Source organism: Jaculus jaculus, chromosome 2 (assembly GCF_020740685.1).
Source record: "Jaculus jaculus isolate mJacJac1 chromosome 2, mJacJac1.mat.Y.cur, whole genome shotgun sequence".
NCBI lineage: Eukaryota > Metazoa > Chordata > Mammalia > Rodentia > Dipodidae > Jaculus > Jaculus jaculus.
Window position 1 is genome coordinate 214,482,827 of NC_059103.1, and position 17,296 is coordinate 214,500,122.

The 17,296-nt window shown below is 41.8% G+C and overlaps 1 protein-coding gene across 2 annotated transcripts in view; it reads left to right on the forward strand.

The window, feature by feature from the left end:
- Nucleotides 1-17,296, forward strand: part of Zc3h3 (zinc finger CCCH-type containing 3) — a 138,317-nt gene that overhangs the window by 26,494 nt on the left and 94,527 nt on the right. The window lies entirely within an intron of this gene.

The window sequence follows — 17,296 nt, forward strand, 5'->3', positions numbered from 1 at the left end:
GTACCACGCTGTTTTTGTTACTATGGCTCTGTAGTATAGGTTAAAATCAGGTATGGTGATACCACCAGCATTATTTTTGTTGCTCAGTATTATTTTAGGTATTCGAGGTTTTTTGTGATTCCAAATGAATTTTTGGATTGTTTTTTCTATTTCCATGAAGAATGCTTTTGGAATCTTGATAGGGATTGCATTAAATGTGTAGATTGTTTTTGGTAAGATTGCCATTTTCACAATATTGATTCTTCCAATCCAGGAACAGGGGATGTTTCTCCACTTTCTTGCGTCTTCTGCAATTTCTTGCTTGAGTGTTTTAAAGTTCTCATTGTAGAGATTGTTTACTTCCTTGGTTAGGTTTATTCCAAGGTACTTTACTTTTTTTGATGCAATTGTGAATGGGAGTGAGTCTCTTATTTCATCCTCTGTGTGTTTGTTGTTAGCATATATGAAAGCTAGTGATTTCTGTGTATTTATTTTGTATCCTGCTACATGGCTGTAGGTTTTGATCAGCTCTAACAGTTTGCTAGTAGAATCTTTAGGGTCCTTTATGTATAGAATCATGTCATCTGCAAATAATGATAACTTGATCTCTTCCTTTCCAATTTGTATCCCTTTTATGTGTGTCTCTTGCCTTATTGCTATGGCTAAGACTTCCAAAACTATATTAAATAAAAGTGGGGACAGTGGACACCCTTGTCTTGTTCCTGATTTTAGTGGAAAAGCTTCCAGTTTTTCCCCATTTAGTAATATGTTGGTTGTAGGCTTGTCATAAATAGCCTTTATTATACTGAGATATGTTCCTTCTATTCCCAGTCTCTGTAGGACTTTTATCATGAAGGGATGTTGGATTTTGTCAAATTTTTCGCTGTGTCCAATGAGATGATCATGTGATTTTTGTCCTTCAACCCGTGTATGCAATGTATTACGTTTATAGATTTGCATATATTGAACCATCCCTGCATCTCTGGGATAAAGCCTACTTGGTTAGGGTGAATGATCTTTTTGATATACTCTTGTATTCTGTTTGCCAATATTTTGTTGAGAAATTTTGCATCTATGTTCATGAGGGAGATTGGTCTGTAATTTTCATTTTTTGTTCTATCTTTGCCTGGTTTTGGTATCAGGGTGATGCTGGCCTCATAGAAGGAGTTTGGTAGAATTCCTTCCTTTTGTATTTACTGGAAAAGCTTAAGAAGCAATGGTGTTAGCTCTTCCTTAAAGGTCTGGTAAAATTCAGCAGTGAATCCATCTGGGCCTGGGCTTTTTTTAGTTGGGAGATTATTGATAACTGTTTGGATCTCCATGTTTGTTATAGGTCTATTTAAGTGAATAATCTCATTTTGATTTAATTTAGGTAAGTCATATAAATGAAGGAAAACATTCATTTCTTTCAGATTTTCATAATTTGTGGAGTATATGCTTTTTTTTTTTTTATTTGAGAGCGACAGACATAGAGAGAAAGACAGATAGAGGGAGAGAGAGAAAATGGGCGTGCCAGGGCTTCCAGCCTCTACAAACGAACTCCAGACACGTGCGCCCCCTTGTGCATCTGGCTAACGTGGGACCTGGGGAACCAAGCCTCGAACCGGGGTCCTTAGGCTTCATAGGCAAGCGCTTAACCGCTAAGCCATCTCTCCAGCCCGAGTATATGCTTTTATAGTATGTCCCTATGATTTTTTTAATTTCTCTGGAATCTGTTGTGATGTTACCTTTTTCATCTCTGATTTTATTAATTTGTGTCTCTTCTCTCTTTCTTTTTTTTTTTTTTTTTTTTTTTTTTTTTAAATTTTTATTAACATTTTCCATGATTATAAAATATATCCCATGGTAATTCCCTCCCTCCCCACCCCCACACTTTCCCGTTTGAAATTCCATTCTCAATCATATTACCTCCCCATTACAATCATTGTAATTACATATATACAATATCAACCTATTAAGTATCCTCTTCCCTTCCTTTCTCCACCCTTTATGTCTCCTTTTCAACTTACTGGCCTCTGCTACTAAGTATTTTCATTCTCACACAGAAGCCCAGTCATCTGTAGCTAGGATCCCCATATGAGGGAGAACATGTGGCGCTTGGCTTTCTGGGCCTGGGTTACCTGACTTAGTATAATACTTTCCAGGTCCATCCATTTTTCTGCAAATTTCATAACTTCATTTTTCTTTACCGCTGAGTAGAACTCCATTGTATAAATGTACCACATCTTCATTATCCACTCATCTGTTGAGGGACATCTAGGCTGGTTCCATTTCCCAGCTATTATAAATTGAGCAGCAATAAACATGGTTGAGCATGTGCTTCTAAGGAAATGAGATGAGTCCTTTGGATATATGCCTAGGAGTGCTATAGCTGGGTCATATGGTAGATCAATCTCTAGCTGCTTTAGGAACCTCCACACTGTTTTCCACAATGGCTGGACCAGATTGCATTCCCACCAGCAGTGCAGAAGGGTTCCTTTTTTTCCACATCCCCGCCAACATTTATGATCATTTGTTTTCATGATGGTGGCCAATCTGACAGGAGTGAGATGGAATCTCAATGTAGTTTTAATCTGCATTTCCCTGATGACTAGTGACGTAGAACATTTTTTTAGGTGCTTATATGCCATTCGTATTTCTTCCTTTGAGAACTCTCTATTTAGCTCCTTAGCCCATTTTTTGATTGGCCTGTTTGATTCCTTATTAGTTAACTTTTTGAGTTCTTTGTATATCCTAGATATTAATCCTTTATCAGATATATAGCTGGCGAAGATTTTTTCCCATTCTGTAGGTTGCCTCTTTGCTTTTTTCACTGTGTCCTTTGCGGTGCAAAATCTTTGTAATTTCATTAGGTCCCAGTGGTTAATCTGTGGTTTTATTGCCTGAGCAATTGGGGTTGTATTTAGAAAGTCTTTGCCAAGACCAATATGTTGGAGGGTTTCCCCTACTTTTTCCTCTAGCAGTTTCAAAGTTTCCGGTCTGATGTTAAGGTCTTTAATCCATTTGGACTTAATTCTTGTGCATGGCGAGATAGAAGAATCTATTTTCATCCTTCTGCAGATATTTATCCAGTTTTCAAAACACCATTTGCTGAAGAGGCTGTCTCTTCTCCAATGAGTATTTTTGGCATTTTTATCGAATATCAGGTGGCTATAGCTACTTGGGCTTACATCTGGGTCCTCTATTCTGTTCCACTGATCTACATGTCTGTTTTTGTGCCAGTACCATGCTGTTTTTGTTACTATGGCTCTGTAGTATAGGTTAAAATCAGGTATGGTGATACCACCAGCCTCTTTTTTGTTGCTCAGTATTATTTTAGATATTCGAGGTTTTTTATGATTCCAAATGAATTTTTGGATTGTTTTTTCTATTTCCATGAAGAAAGCCTTTGGAATTTTTATAGGGATTGCATTAAATGTGTAGATTGCTTTAGGTAAGATTGCCATTTTCACGATATTGATTCTTCCAAGCCAGGAACAAGGGATGTTTCTCCACTTTCTAGTGTCTTCTGCAATTTCTCGCTTGAGTGTCTTAAAGTTCTCATTGTATAGATTCTTTACTTCCTTAGTTAGGTTTATTCCAAGGTATTTTATTTTTTTTGATGCAATTGTGAATGGGAGTGATTCTCTGATTTCATCCTCTGTGTGTTTGTTGTTAGCATATATGAAGGCTACTGATTTCTGTGTATTTATTTTGTATCCTGCTACATTGCTGTAGGTTTTGATTAGCTCTAACAGCTTGCTAGTAGAGTCTTTAGGGTCCTTTATGTATAGAATCATGTCATCTGCAAATAGTGATAACTTGATTTCTTCCTTTCCAATTTGTATCCCTTTTATGTGTGTCTCTTGCCTTATTGCTATGGCTAAGACTTCCAAAACTATATTAAATAGAAGTGGAGACAGTGGACACCCTTGTCTTGTTCCTGATTTTAGTGGAAAAGCTTCCAGTTTTTCCCCATTTAGTAATATGTTGGCTGTAGGCTTGTCATAAATAGCCTTTATTATATTGAGATATGTTCCTTCTATTCCCAGTCTCTGTAGGACTTTTATCATGAAGGGATGTTGGATTTTGTCAAATGCTTTCTCTGCATCTAATGAGATGATCATGTGGTTTTTGTCCTTCGACCCATTTATGTGATGTATTACATTTATAGATTTGCGTATGTTGAACCATCCCTGCATCTCTGGGATAAAGCCTACTTGGTCAGGGTGAATGATCTTTTTGATATACTCTTGTATTCTGTTTGCCAATATTTTGTTGAGAATTTTTGCATCTATGTTCATGAGGGAGATTGGTCTGTAATTTTCTTTTTTTGTTCTATCTTTGCCTGGTTTTGGTATCAGGGTGATGCTGGCCTCATAGAAGGAGTTTGGTAGGATTCCTTCTTTTTCTATTTCCTGGAAAAGCTTAAGAAGCAATGGTGTTAGCTCTTCCTTAAAAGTCTGGTAAAATTCAGCAGTGAATCCATCCGGGCCTGGGCTTTTTTTAGTTGGGAGATTATTGATAACTGCTCGGATCTCCATGTTTGTTATAGGTCTATTTAAGTGATTAATCTCATTTTGATTTAATTTAGGTAGGTCATATAGATCAAGGAAATCATCCATTTCTTTCAGATTTTCATACTTTGTGGAGTATATGCTTTTATAGTATGTCCCTATAATTTTTTGAATTTCTCTGGAATCTGTTGTGATGTTACCTTGTTCATCTCTGATTTTATTAATTTGTGTCTCTTCTCTCTTTCTTTTGGTCAGATTTGCTAAGGGTTTATCAATCTTGTTTATCCTTTCAAAGAACCAACTCTTTGTTTCATTAATTCTTTGGATTGTTCTTTTTGTTTCTATTTCATTAATTTCTGCCCTAATCTTTATTATTTCTTCCCGTCTACTACTTTTTGGTTTGCCTTGTTCTTCTTTTTCCAAGGCTTTAAGGCGAAGCATTAGGTCGTTTACTTGCGACCTTTCTAATTTCTTAATATAGGCACTTAAGGCTATAAATTTACCTCTTAGAACTGCCTTCATTGTGTCCCAGAGATTTTGGTATGTTGTGTTCTCATTATCATTTGACTCTATAAATTTTTTGATTTCCTTTTTGATTTCTTCATTGACCCACTCATCATTTAGTAGTGTATTGTTTAGCTTCCATGATTTTGTGTATGCTCTGTAGCCTTTCTTGCTACTGATTTGTAGTTTAATTCCATTGTGGTCAGATAGAATGCAAGGAATTATTTCAATTTTCCTGAATTTGTTAAGATTTGCTTTGTGTCCTAATATATGGTCTATTTTAGAGAATGTTCCATGTGCTGCTGAAAAGAATGTATATTCTGCAGCCTTTGGATGAAATGTCCTGTATATATCTGTTAGGTCCATATCTTCTATGACCTCATTTAGTCCAGATGCCTCTCTGTTTATTCTTTCCCTGGATGACCTGTCAATTGATGAGAGTGGGGTGTTAAAGTCACCCACCACCACCGTGTTTGGTGTTATCTGTGACCTTAGTTCTAATAGTGTTTGTTTGACGAATTTGGGAGCCCCCATGTTAGGTGCATATATGTTTAGGATTGTAATGTCCTCCTGTTGGAGTGTGCCCTTAATCAATATAAAGTGACCTTCCTTATCTTTTTTGACTAACTTCGGACTAAAGTCCACCCTGTCTGATATTAGGATAGCAACCCCTGCTTGTTTTCTAGGCCCATTTGCTTGAAACACCGTCTTCCAACCTTTCACCCTAAGATAATGTCTATCCTTTGTAGAAAGGTGAGTTTCTTGAAGACAACAAATTGTAGGATCCTGCTTTTTAACCCTGACTGCAAATCTATGTCTTTTCGTTGGGGCATTGAGACCGTTGATATTAAGAGATATTATTGAAAGGTGTGTATTTATGTTTGCCATTTGTGTGTGTGTGTGTGTGTTACTTGTTCTACCTGTGCTCTCTTCTGTTAACTGGTATTTGAGTATGGCTGGTTTTTTCTAGGTTCCTTATATGTGTGCTTTTCCTTTTGTTCAGCATGGAGGATTCTATCAAGTATTTTCTGTAGAGCTGGTTTTGTCTTCAGATATTCCTTTAACCTGCTTTTGTCATGGAATGTCTTTATTTCTCCATCTATTTGGATGGATAACTTTGCAGGATAAAGTAACCTTGGTTGACAGTTGTTATCTTTCAGAACTTGGAATATATCACTCCAGGCCCTTCTGGCTTTAAAAGTTTGTGTTGAATAATCTGCTGTAATCCTGATGGGCTTGCTTTTGTAGGTAACTTGATTTTTCTCTCTAACTGCTTTCAATATTTTTTCTTTGGTTTGTGTGTTTGGAAGTTTGAGTATAATATGGCGAGGAGAGTTTCTTTCTGGGTTTTGTCTGGCTGGGGTTCTAAAGGCTTCCTGTATCTGTATTGGCACCTCTTTCCCAATTTGGGGAAAATTTTCCTCTATGATTTTGTTGAAGATGCCTACTATGCCTCTGGAGTGGAATTCTTCTCCTTCTACTATGCCCTGAATTCTTATATTGGATCTTTTCATAGTGTCCCGAATATCTTGAAATTCCCACTCATACTTTTCTATAAGTTTGTCTTTCTCTTTGTTGGACTGCATTAGGTCTGCCACCTGATCTTCTAGCTTAGATATTCTGTCTTCTCCCTCATCCATCCTACTGGTGAGATTTTCTACAGAGTTTTTTATTTCATTAACTGTGTTCTTCATTGCTAGTAATTCTGATTGGTTTTTCTTTATTATTTCTATTTCTCTATTTATGTCTTGTATTGCCTTCTTTATTTCATTAAATTGGTGTCCTGCCTCTTCTTTGATTCCTTTGATTTCCTCTTTGATTTCCTCTTTGATTTCTTCTTTGATTGTTTTCATGTGTTCTTTGACCTCTTTGAACATATTTATAATTATTCTTTTGAACTCTTTCTCAGGCATTTCCTCTAACTCTTTCTCACTGGAGGACATTTCTGATGCATTAATACTTTTAGGTGGATTTATATCGTCTTGCTTTTTAGTGTTTCTTGTGTTATAATGTATATATTTTTGCATCTTGGATTAAGTGAATGCTTGGATTTTCTAGCTAGCTGTGTATTCTTAGCTGTATCAATTGATTTGGTGTAATATATTTTCAGGGTAGGACCTTAAGGTAGTGGAATAATATACTGGTAGATTCTAAAATTTAGCTAAACACTGTACCCATTCCATCAAAAACAGCCCCGAGTATGTATGCAAGAGTAGTTATTATAATGACCAGATCCTCTATCAACAAAGAGGTTTAGATTTCTGGTCTGTTGAGGTATCCAAGTCAGCTTGTGACCAAGTGAGACCCTTCCCTGGTGCAATCCCAGTTACCTTGGGTGATTGTGGTCTCAGTCAAGTTGCTGCCTGGGTCGTCGGGCTGCTGTTCTGATTTCTGGAGCTGGGCACTTGCTTTTCCTACGGGGCAAACCGAGCCGCTGCCGCCGTCTCTGCAGCTGTTGTAGGCGCCACCCCCGGAGCCCCCACCGCTGCTGAAGCTGCCGTTGCCGTGTCCACCGGTGCTGCTCCCCCGAAGTCGCTGCTGCGGGATCTGTCACCGCTGCCGCTCCTGGGTCCGCTGCTGCTGGGGCCACTGGTACCGGTGCTGGAGCCGCTGAAGTTGCTGCCAAATTCTGCTCCTGCTTGGGTCCCGCCGTCAGCCCAAGTTGGCGTGGCCGGGTCCCGGGCCGCTGCTGTGTTCGCTGGAGCTGGGTTCAGGCGGCAGGGGAGGGGAGGGAGCCGCGCTGTTCTGGTTGTATCGTTTCTCCACGTGTGCTTTTACTTCGCGGTCTGCTCCTCCCTCCGTTTCTCGCTGCCGCTCTCCCCTCACGTTTCCCGAGTTGCGGAGAGCGCGGTGTGAGGGGAAAATCCCGCACCTGGCTTGTCCTGCGGCTCGAGCCGAGGGTCCGGCGGTTTTCTGCCGCTCCGCGGTTGCGGCGGGTAGTCGAGCAGCCCGGAGCCGCTGTTCCCGCCTGTGCAGGCTCTGGATGCTCTATAACTCTTCTACTTCTCCGCTGCCGCCTCAACTTCCTATACACCTCACTTTTTAGTAAAAGTGTGTATTTTGCTGAGTTTTTTTTGGTCTCCCCCCCCCCAGGCTGTTTTGGCGTGGTACCTACGCCGCCATCTTAACCGGAAGTCTCAAACATTTTTTTCTCTTCTCTCTTTCTTTTGGTCAGATTTGCTAAGGGTTTGTCAATCTTGTTTATCCTTTCAAAGAGCCAACTCTTTGTTTCATTAATTCTTTGGATTGTTCTTTTTGTTTCTATTTCATTATTTTCTGCCCTAATCTTTATTATTTCTTCCTGCCTACTGATTTTTGGTTTGCCTTGTTCTTCTTTTTCCAAGGCTTTAAGGTGAAGCATTAGGTAGTTTACTTGCGACCTTTCTAATTTCTTAATATAGGTACTTAAGGCTATAAGTTTACCTCTTAGAACTGCCTTCATTGTGTCCCAGAGATTTTGGCATGTTGTGTTCTCAGAACCTTTTGACTCTATAAATTTTTTGATTTCCTTCTTTTTTTTTTTTTTTTTTTAAATTATTTATTTTATTTATTTGAGAGCGACAGACACAGAGAGAAAGACAGATAGAGGGAGAGAGAGAGAATGGGCGCGCCAGGGCTTCCAGCCTCTGCAAACGAACTCCAGACGCGTGCGCCCCCTTGTGCATCTGGCTAACGTGGGACCTGGGGAACTGAGCCTCGAACCGGGGTCCATAGGCTTCACAGGCAAGCGCTTAACCGCTAAGCCATCTCTCCAGCCCTGATTTCCTTCTTGATTTCTTCATTGACCCATTCATCATTTAGAAGTGTATTGTTTAGTTTCCATGATTTTGTGTATGCTCTGTAGCCTTTCTTGCTACTGATTTGTAGTTTAATTCCATTGTGGTCAGATAGAATGCAAGGAATTATTTCAATTTTCCTGAATTTGTTACGATTTGCTTTGTGTCTTAATATATGGTCTATTTTAGAGAATGTTCCATGTGCTGCTGAAAAGAATGTATATTCGGCAGCCTTTGGACATAAATATCATGACTATTTCAATAGATATGGGAAATGCCTTTCACAGAATTCAAAACCCCTTCATGATAAAAGCTCTGAAATCAAGTAGGAAAAGAAAGACAATATCACAACATAATAAAGGCTACATATGACAAACTTGTTGCAAAAATTATACTAAATTGGGCTGGAGAGATGGCTTAGCGGTTAAGCGCTTGCCTTTGAAGCCTAAGGACCCCGGTTCGTGGCTCGGTTCCCCAGGTCCCACGTTAGCCAGATGCACAAGGGGGCGCACGTGTCTGGAGTTCGTTTGCAGAGGCTGGAAGTCCTGGTGCGCCCATTCTCTCTCTCTCCCTGTATCTGTCTTTCTCTCTGTGTCTGTCACTCTCAAATTAAAAAAAAAAAAAAGAAAAAAAAAAGAATGGCAAATCAGACCATCCATAAAATTTACCATATAATTTATCCTGATATTGAAGGTGCAATTAGCACTTCCAGTTCAGGCCTATATACCAGCTTATTTGGTGGGTACTAACCTGTCGTAATCCCAGTTACCTTTTGGGATGGTTTTGGTGTCAGTTATGTTGTGCTCCTGCTTGGGTCCCTCTTTGTTGCGCTGTGGGCTCAGGTAGGCTGGCTAGGTCACTGGATGGCTTCTGTGATAGCTTGTGCCTGGTATTGTGTCTCTGGTGCTTGCTGGCGTTTGGGCTGGTGGTGGGGGAGGGGCAGCTGTGGATGGTGGCTGAAGTTATTCTACTGGTCCTCTTCCATAGGAGCAGCTCCTCCATTCTTTCCTGCCATCCTCCTTTTATGCTTCTTGAGTTTGGGAGCAGGCTGGTGAGAGTGGAGAATCCCCTCACCTGGCTTTTCTGTGGCTCAGGCCAAGCCTGGTGGCTGTGGCCATGTGGACCTGGTGCCTCCACTGCTGGAGCTGCTTCTGCCTGGTTCTGTGGGCTCTAGACACTCTGGATCACTCCTACTTTTCTGCTGTAATTGATAATTTCTTATACTCCTCACTTTTTAGTAGAAGAGTGTATTTTGCTGGGTTTAGTTTTGGCTTTTTCTCCCCTAGGCTGCTTTGGTGTGGTTCCTACGTGCCATCTTAACCGGAAGCTCTTTTTTCTTGAAGTTATTTTAAGAAGTGATTCTAGGGCTGGAGGGATGATTTAGTGGCTAAGGCACTTGCCTGAAAAGCCAAGGAACCCAGGTTCAATTCCCCAAGACCCACATAAGCCAGATGCACAAGGTGGCACATGCTCCTGGAGTTCATTTACAGTGGCTGAAGGCCCTGGTATCCCCATTCTCTTTTAGCCTCTTTTTTTTTTTCTCTCTCTCTCAAATAAATAATACATAAATTTAAAAGTGTGTCTATCTTCATTTTGTGTGTAAAATCTTATTTCAGACTTTTATTTTATTTTGTGTTTATGTTTGGGTGCATGTGTTTCTGTGTGTGTGTTGTGTGTGTTTGAAACAGGGTGTTAGGGATTCAGGAATAGAGTCTTTGAACCCCAAACCCTTAGTTTGTGTCTGCATTTAACCAAAGAATGGGATAAAATAAGACTGAGAAGGATAATTATTAAATTACATTTATTTAAGGAAGTACAAAATCAAGAGAAGGAACATCGATATACCTGCATGGTCCGAGACCCCACATGATGGGCATGGAAGAAATATAAAAAGTGTTATTAGAGAGGAGAAAGAAAGTACAAAGAAGCTGGGTGTGGTGGTGCATGTCTTTAATCCCAGCACTTGGGAGGCAGAGGTAGGAGGATTGCCATGAGTTCAAGGCCACCCCGAGACTATATAGTATACAGTGAGACCCAGGTCAGCCTGGACTAGAGTGAGACCCTACCTTGAAAAACAAACAAACAAACAAAAAAAGAAAGTACAAAGGGCTCTCCTGCCATATGAAGGGCAGGAGAGTGTAGAGAGCCTGTGTGGGAATAAGGGTAAGGGGTTTCTCCCCTCCTGTCAGTCTGGACTGAGATAAGGGGGAGACTCATCAGAATCTAGAGGTTCAAAAGTGATGAATGCGCTGCCAAGAGAGCTTGCCCTCCCCCCATACATCTATGTATAACCTTATTGTAGTGGGCTTTACCTTCTGGCTCAGGTGAGCCAGGATGAGAGTTGACTGGTCTGGGCTAGAGGCTGGCTCGGGAAGAAGTCTGCCATGATGCCAAGTTATGGGGGCTGAATTTGACCAACCACAATGTCAGGATTAGATTTAAATTCTAGGAAAGGGGACTGAGTATGGTGGTGCACATATTTAATCCCAGCACTTGGGAGGCAGAGTAAGGAGGATCACCAGGAGTTCAAGGCCACCTGAGACTACATAGTGAATTCCATGTCAGCCTGGGCTAGAGTGAGACCCTACCTCAATTAAAAAAAAAAAAAAAATCACCAGCAGGAGGGGCCAGGTTATTTGTGGAAAAATAGATCTGGGGAAGAGATAAGTCAGATCATACTTTGATCTCTAGCAAAGTGGAGATTGCGAGTATAGGCCCAAAGACATCTCTGCTTTTTTACTTTTCAGGGGCTCAGTCACCCTAAACTACCTATCAAAGCTACCTTACTCTCAGTTTCAGATTTTTTTGATTTTTTTTTTCAGACTTGTGGCTCACCTTGTAGTGATTTTGGTAAATCTTGATTTGTAAAGAATGTGATTCCCAGTTGTTTGGTGAGTGGGGCTGTAAAGTAAGTTGTGTTAATTGTGCTGTTAAAATCTGTATTACCAACTCTGGAGGAGAGGGAATGAGCCTGGGTTTCCAGTCTTGGGAGGTGTATAAGGGTCTTCCACTGTGTCTGGAATTTGCTCATTTCTCAGGTATCATTCTGGCATTGAATGTCTGGAGGTCCCTTTGCTGGTTACAAACCAATTCAGACTTGTATCCCTTTGGTGAATTGAACCTTTTTGTTGTTTGTTTTCTGAGGTAGGGTCCAAGGCTGACCTAGAATTCACTATGTAGTCTCAGGGTGGCCTTGAACTCACAGCAATCCTCCTACCTCTGCCTCCTGAATGCTGGGATTAAAGGCATGTGCCACCATGCCCAGCCTAACCCCCCTGCCCCCGCCCCCTGAGGTAGGGTCTCACTCTGGCCCAGGCTGACCTGAAACTCACTATGTAGTCTCAGGGTGGCCTCAAACTCATGGTGATCCTCCTACCTTTGTCTCCTGAGTGCTGGGATTAAAGGCCTGGCCAGAAAGCATTTTTTTAAAAAATTATTTATTTGAGAGAGGGAGAAAGAAAGAGAGAATAGATACGTCAGGGCCTCCAGCCACTGCAAGTGAACTCCAGATGCGTGTGCTACCTTGTGCATCTGGCTTTATGACAGTACTGGGGAATTGAAACTGGGTCTTTGGCTTTGCTGGCAAGTGCCTTAACTACGAAGCCATCTCACCAGCCCAGAAAGTGTTTTTTTTTTTTTTTTTTAAATATTTGTTTGAGAGAGAGAATGGGCACACTGGACACTGGGGCATCCATCCAGCCAGTGCAAACAAAATTCAGACACATCTTCCACTTTGTGCATCTGGCTTACGTAGGTATTGGGCAATTGGACCTGGGTCCTTAGGCTTCTCAAGCAAGTGCCTTAATCACTAAGCCATCACTCCAGCCCCGAAAGTGGCTTTTATAAGCAGTTTAAAATGTCCTTCTTTCCTTTTTTCTTCTCTCTTACTCTTTTTAGAGAGGAAGAGAGTGAATTGGCACCCCAGGGCCTCAGCCACTGCAGATGTTCGCATCACCGAGTATACATGTGCAGCCTTGCACTTGTATCACCTTTGTGCATGTAGCTTACTTGGGATCTAGAGAGGTTGAACCTGGGTCCTTCAGTTTCACAAGCAAACCCTTAACCGCTGAGCCATCTCTCCAGCTTCTCTCTCTCTTTTGAGGCAGTATCTCACCTTAGCCAAGGCTGACCTGTAGCTCACTCTATAAAGCTGGCCTTAAATTTATGATGAACCTCCTACCTTGGCCTTCCAGATTCTGGGATTATATGCATGAGCCCTCACATCTGACCTTTATATTTATATTTTTAAATATTTTATTTATTTATTTATTTGAGAGAGCAGATAGAGAGAACGGGCACATCAGGGCTTCTAGCCACTGCAGATGAATTCCAGACACATGCACCGCCATGTGCATCTATCTTACATGGATTCTGGGTAATCAGACCTGGGTCCTTAGGCTTTGCAGGCAAGCACCTTAACTGCTAAGCCATCTCTTCAGCCCTATTTCATTTATTGATTTATTTTTGGTTTCTCTTTTAAAAAAGTTTTATTAGTTGTTTATTTTTATTCATTTATTTGAGAGTGACAGGGAGAGAGAGAGATAGAATGAATGAATGAGAATGGGCACATCAGGGCTTCCAGCCACTGCAAATGAACTCCAGATGCATGCACCACCTTGTGCATTTGGCTTACATGAGTACTGGGGAATCGAGCCTCTAACCAAGGTCCTTAGGCTTCACAGGCAAGTGCTTAGCTGCTAAGCCATCTCTCTAGCCCCCGTCTGAGTTTTTCAAGGTAGGATCTCACTCTAACCCAAGCTGACCTGGAATTTACTATGTAGTCTCAGGGAGGCCTAGAACTCATGGCGATCCTCCTACCTCTACCTCCTGAGTGCTGGGATTAAAGGCATGTGCCACCATTCCTAGCTCCCTATTTTTTATTTTATTTTTTTTGAGACAGGGTCTCACTATGTATCTTTAGCTGGCTTAGAATTCAGAACTCCTGCTTATGTTGATCCTCCTGCTACTGTCTCCCAAGTGCTGGGATTACAGGTATGTCATTGCCATGTATGGCTTGAATTTTTCTTTTTTTTTTTTTCAAGATAGGGTCTCCCTCTAGCTCAGGCTGACCTGGAATTCACTACGTAGTCTCAGAGTGGCCTCAAACTCTTGGCGATCCTCCTACTTCTGCCTCCAAGTGCTGGGATTATATGCATGCACCACTATGCCTGACTGGCTTGAATTTCTTTTAAAAATATTCAGTCTTTTTTATTTAAAGTTTTAGCTAGGAAATTTTGGTTTGAATCTACTCTCTTATAACATGGTTCTTCTTTGTTCTGCCACCTCTGTTTATTTTCTTTTTATTTTGGGTGCAAGCAGTTTTTTTTTCACTTATTATGAATTGTTGTTATAAACATTTTTATTCTTTTCATGGTTTCTTTCTTTCTTTTTTTTTTTCAAGATAAGGTCTCACTCTAGCCCAAACTGACCTGGAATTCACTATGTAGTCTCAGGGTGGTTTTGAACTCACGACAATCCTCCTACCTCTGCCTCCCGAGTGCTAGGATTAAAGGCGTGAGCCACTACGCCCGGTTTCATAGTTTCTTTCAATGTTATAATATGCATCAATGTTATTAATACTTATAAACTAACATGTGGTTGCTTTTTGGATAGTGGAATATTTACCTTAGAATACTTCTATTTCTTCCTTTCATCTCACATGTAAGGTGTCATGATTTTACTTTTTCCTGTATTTGGAATGTCAACATTCACCTAGACTTATGGATGCATTTATTCATCCATTTCTGTTAATTCCTTTCTGTACTTACGAAGATTACCCCAACATGTCCTTTGTCAGTGCAGGTCTCCTGGAACCAGTGCCTTCAATATGTGCTTGTCAGATAATGTTTTCATTGTTGTCTGAGTTAATGAGGAGTGTATTGTCTGGATTAAGAGTTCTAGGGGCTGAGATTGAGTTCAGTGGTAGAGTGCATGCCTGACATATAAGACACTGGGCACAGGAAAAGCAACTAAGTGTTTTAGAGTGGTGATTACCTTCCTTTTGTTCTTTGATGACGTCCTTCCATAGGATGTCATCCATTTGTGACATCAGGTGTTGCTTATTGATATTTCTGTCTTGAGGTCACAGGTCTTTTTTTTCTCTCCCCTCTGGTTGTTACTAAGATGCTTTTCTATCTTAGATTTTTATCAGTTTTGTTATGATGCACATAGGTGTGCTTCTTTTAATTTGTCTTGTCAGGTTTATTTTAGATTCTGCCATATATAATTGGCCACTAAATCCATCCTTTGAGCTACTGTTTGTATTCTAAAATTTGTTTTTTTATTCTTTTATTTATTTATTTATTTTTTGTTTTTTTCAAGGTAGGGTTTCACTCTAGCCCAGGCTGACCTGGAATTCAGTGTATAGCCTCAGGATGGCCTCAAACTCACAGCCATCCTCCTACCTCTGCCTCCCAAGTGCTGAGATTAAAGGCGTGCACCACACCTGGCTCTGTTTTTTTATTCTTATTTGACCCCTTGTAGCAGATAGCCTATGGTTGCTGGGATGAACCTCCAGACCAGACACAGTTATGGAAGAAGGGAATTTACTTGAAACTTACAGATTCAGGCAAAGTTTCATAATGGCAAAAGAAGCTGGCCTGCTTTCACAGGTCCAAGCAGAGAGAAAAAGACCCACAGCCATACTAGCACCATAGCAAGCTTGGTTAGGAACTCCAGGCAAAGCTCAGGCACTTTGCATGTCTTTAGACTGCAATTCGAGATCCACCCCCACCTCAGGGCTGGGCCCAAGGATTCATTCACAGCAACACTGCCTCCATCCAGGTGGCCACAGATCTAAATTACAAACTTTAATGAAATCCTGAATAAATTGGGGACCATTCATTCCAACTGCCACCCTTTTACTACCCTCTCTTATTCTCTTCCACTCCCTATGAACCCCTTTTCTTGTACTTGGTTATTTTGTACAGTGGGAGACACTGTGTAGGAAAAACTTGAGGCAGGATGATGTTATTTTCCACCAGGTTTGTGACAGGACCTGCAGAGTCATGGCTGTATGGTAGATGTGTCCAGAATACTGGCCTGAGCAGCTCAGCCTTCTGGGGTGGCAAATGGCTGTCCTGCCCAAGGAGGGGCTCTGTAGGCTCTGCAGCTCAGTAGGGCCTAGGCTGCCTGTGGGACAGTTGGGGTCCTCATCCCTGAAAGTCTCAAGAGGCCCTAATAGGTTTCCAGCTCTCCTGCAGCAGCAGTACCCCCAAGAGTTCACTGTTCCTCATAGTCTGGTATGGCTGAGCAGGGTCTGTACAGGAAGTGGGAGTCTACTCAGTCCAGTCTCGCAGATTACCAAGTTTTGTGCTCACTTTACCAACTGCAGGTTGGGTGTCTGGGTGGCTCTGCCCTGCCTGACTGTGATTGGTAGAGGAAGAAGGGCTGTTGTGTTGTGATGATCTACCTGTGTGTGGAGGGTAAGTGGCTTACTGGCCTGTGGCTTCTCAGAGGCTTCTGGGGCAGAGAGGTGGGAGTGTTACTTGGTGGGTGGGGCAGCTTGTGGGCCTGTTGGAAGTGGTTTTCTCCTTGTTCTGCCTAGAACGTGGAGTGACAGAATATGGTCCAGGTGGAGGCTACTATGCTAGGTTGTATTCAGCCTAGGTTGTGGGCTGCATATTGAGGTTAGTGCTAGATTTTGCAGGTGCCCAGGCCTGTGAAAGAGTAGAGAGTGGTCTCTAGTACTAAGGTCTTTGCTAAGAGCTGGTTGGCACAGGATACCCTAGAGTACAGAGTTAAGGAGTGACTATAGTAGTAGACTCCAAGTTAAAAGGACAGACTAGGTTGGTTCTTGGCCCCTAAGCAGCACACTCCTGGTGCTTGTAGCCCAGGGTGGGCTCGTCCTGCTGTTAGCAGGGCAGTCATGTGAAAAGTCAGGCCAGGATTGATGGGGCCACCCCTGGCCAGGAGAGCCAACAAGGCCCTCTTCTATATGCTTCTGGATCTCTGCTCCCTGAAGAGCCACTGCACTCGATGTCTGGGTTCTGCTGTTAGAAGGCCGTCTGTGGTGCTCTTGATTAGACCTCCCCAGGCTTTGCCCTCATTAGCCCTCCTTGTGACAACTATTGGTGGATCCCCTTGAGAACGCCTTGTCCATTCAGACCTGAGCTAGCTGTCCTTTCCCTTGCTGTGGGCTTCCTCTTCTCTTGGCCTGTCAAGGGAAGGGTACAAGGTGTGTGGGTGTGGCTGCCTTCAAAAGGCCAGACTGTATATGCCTCTTCTGCGTCAGGACTTCTAGATGTCATAGCAATCACAGGAGAGGACACTGTTTGCTACCACTTTCTGATTTTTTTTTTTTTTTTTTTGAGGTAGGGTCTCGCTCTAGCCCAGGCTGACCTGGAACTCACTATGTTGTCTCAGGGTGGCCTTGAACTCATGGTGATCCTCCTACCCCTGCCTCCCTAGTGCTGGGATTAAAGGCGTGCGACACCACTCTGGGCTTGGCTTTCTGGTTTCTTATTTCCTCTCCTGTGTCTGTGGAGATATGGTGATGGATCCCCAAGATTGCCAACAACTTGTGTCCCCCAGGAACTCAGG